At 44.3% G+C, this 3,211-nt stretch overlaps 1 non-coding gene across 1 annotated transcript; it reads right to left on the bottom strand.

The window, feature by feature from the left end:
* Positions 1-720: 720 nt before the first annotated feature.
* LOC119924817 lies at positions 721-858 on the bottom strand. Its single transcript, XR_005449508.1, has one exon. It is a non-coding gene; the product is annotated as a small nucleolar RNA SNORA7 (small nucleolar RNA).
* Positions 859-3,211: the final 2,353 nt, after the last annotated feature.

The raw sequence follows: 3,211 nt of genomic DNA, 5'->3' as shown, positions 1-3,211 counted from the left end.
CAAGTGAGCTCAGCACAGTCCAAATCGTTACAGAATTGGCAGATACAAATGGGGCCGTCTGCCGTGCATTCCAGCGATTTGAAAATGGCCCAGCCCATCCAGCCGACAACTGGATGCAGTTGTTATACCTCACGGTTCCTCCTCTTTCAGCGCGATGGGGTTTGCTTGCTTTTCATTTTCACTGGACCTGACTTTCTCTGCAGGGTGGAGACTCGGTCTTCTTCGGGAGAAGAGTGGAGACTACAGACTGGCAGAGTCCCATCTCTGCCCATTTCTGGGGTACACTGGTGCTGGGGGACGGAAGGGATGGGAGAAAACACTGCTCCCAAAAGATTCTTAATAGCGTACATGGAAGCAGGCTGGTTTTCCACCAGACAAATAAGGATTAGTAGAGAGTAGTTTTTGTCACTAGTTAGAGTGATGACTGATACACATGGAAGGGGGACCCTAAAGGGCTAATTTGTCTTGTTTTGTCTTATGCTGTTGAATCCCTTCTGACCCATAATGACTAGAGGGACACAATAAGTACAATTGAATGAATGAATGAATCTCCCCCAGAGCACCCCACTTCCATCTGCAATCATTCTGGTAGTGAATCCATAGAGTTCTCTTTGTAAAAATCTGAAAGTGGTTTATTATTGCCTTCTTCTGCATGGTAAACTCGATTCTCCAACCTCAACTCTCTCCCATACCGCTGCTGCCCAGCACGGGTGAGTGTTGACTTGTAGCAGATTGTTTTCCACTCACTAGCCACTGCCCAGGCTAGGAATGGAAGGGGTTTGCCTCTGCTTGACTCTCCCTCCCAGAGCGAAGACTGGTAGAATACTGGAAACTCTCCAGTTGTGATCATGAGAGGGGAAAGGGCCAGGTTTGGTGGCCTTAAATACATTTTATGATGGATATCTCTTTCCCTCAATATCCGTGTAAATACTCAAAATATAAACTTATGCTCCAGGTGGTTAGGGGGATGGGATCAGTGAGTCCTGTCTGGAAGATATCACTGGACATTATTTGAACAGTGAGCAGTGGAAGACTTTTTGGACAAGGAGGGACCTTTCTTAAAATTAATTGTTTGTCTCTATTCAACCAGTCGATCAATCAATGAAGGATTCTCTTTGAGCATCTACTGAATGGAAAGTGTTATATTAAGGACTTGGGAGACTTGTTACCCCTCCAAGACCTCCCACATCCCCAGCTCTCCTCCCTCAAAGAGCTCAAAATCTAAATCAAACCCTAAAGGGTTGCGGTGGGCTGAAATTGCCCACTGTCACGAAACGTGTTGCACATTGAAACAGGCTAAACCTTAGGTCCAGAGGTGGATTTTCCCAGCACCAGGGCCTGAGAGTTTAAATATAAACCAAAGAGAAATCACCTATTGGAGGAATTAACTTCTCCGTGCCTCACTTCCCTCATCTGTAAAATGGAAATTAAGATTGTGAGCTCTATGTGGGACAGGGCCTACATCCAATCCAGTTATGTTGTACCTACCCTAGTGCTTGGAACAGTGTCTGGCACATAATAAGTGCTTAACAAATACCATGATTATTATTATTATTAATAAAATATTTCCTCACTTTCTACTTTCCTTTGGGACTGGGTGAGCAAGGCGGATGTTGCTGCTGCTTGAATGCTGCTGGTTTTTCCCAACAGCCTCGTCTTTGAACAGCCTCATCTCTAGACTGTGAGCTTATTGTGGGCAGGGAATGAGTCTGTTATATTGTCCTACTGTACTCTCCCAAGCACTTAGTACAGTGCTCTGCACACAGTAAGCTTTCAATGAATTCAATGACTGATTGACTGAACAGCATAGAAGGTCAAAGACTGAGAGTCCCGAGAATCTCATCGGCAGCATCTCATACCAGAAAGTGTACAGACCTGAATCAATCAGACCTTGAATTGGGATGACACTTTTACCTTTCCAAAGCAATTCCATATTGTTAAACTCAGTTTGGTCTACACAACATCTCTGTGAGGCAGGAAGAGGAGGTACTTCTATTCCTATTTTAGGGATGAGGAAACTGAGGTCCACAGAAGTGAAGTGATTTGCCCAGGGTCACCACTAGACCATGTTGCTTACCTATAACACCCTCCGTTTCAGAAGCAGTGGACATTTTTCCCCCTTTCTATTCACTCATTTCTCTGTCTCTGCCTCTCCCTCCCATTAAATTTCACAAAAGAGATGGCTTTCTTATAGCTTTTCTAGGTACTGGTGTTTCAGCTTCCAAATTCCAAGATCTGCTCTCTGTTCTTTCGTATCCAGGGTTCAGCCTTAAGCCAGAGAGACCCGCGGTGCTTTGGAGTTGTGCAAACCAGAGTTCACTGTGCCCTTTGCTGTGTTTTGCCCTGAGGGGGAATGCTGTCATAATCGCTGAGGAGAGATCAGCTGACAACCTGAAGCATGATATTTGATTAACTTTATCTCTCTCCACACATAACTTAAGACCTTATAGCTGCCCATAAAATTATCCAGCCACGTTTTAAATTTAGCCACGGGCTTTACTCAGTGACCTCTGGGGACCAGGGATTCCACAGGCTGACAGTTCCTCATATGAAGACATTTATTTCTTTCATTTGTTCTAAATTTATCTTTGCCCATTAGATAATCCTCTGCCCTGTCCACCCCCAACCCTTGGTAATAATAGCAATAACCATAACAATTATTATTGTTATTATTATTTATTAAGTCCTTACTCTAGTCCAAGCACTGGGATAGATTGCAGCATGACATAGAGGATAGAGATGGGGCTGGGAGTAATAAGGTCAGGGGTGCTAACCCTGGCTCCACCACATGTCTGCTGTGTGACCTTGGATAAGTTACTTAACTTTTTTGAGCCTCAGTTACCCCATCTGTAAAATGGGGATTAAATCCTACTCCCTCCTCCTTAGACTGTGAGCTCCATGTGGAAAAGGGACTATGTCCAATCTCATTAACTCATATCTTCCCTAGAAATTAGAATGGGGATTTTTATTTCTATTTTTTATGGTATTTGTTAAGCACTTACTATGTGCTAGGCACTGTACTAATCACTGGGTAGGTACAAGCTAGTCAGGTTGGACACAGTCCATGTCCCACATGGGGCTCACAGTCTCAATCCCTATTTTACAGATGAGGAAACAGGGACATAAAGAAGTTAAGTGACTTACCCAAGGTCGCCCAGCAGCCATGCGGCAGAGTGGGATTAGAACCCAGGTCCTTCTAACTTTCAGGTCT

This window comes from Tachyglossus aculeatus, chromosome 2 (genome assembly GCF_015852505.1).
Source record: "Tachyglossus aculeatus isolate mTacAcu1 chromosome 2, mTacAcu1.pri, whole genome shotgun sequence".
NCBI lineage: Eukaryota > Metazoa > Chordata > Mammalia > Monotremata > Tachyglossidae > Tachyglossus > Tachyglossus aculeatus.
Note: the sequence above shows the minus strand (reverse complement) of the source record. Positions and strands in the feature narration are given on the sequence as shown.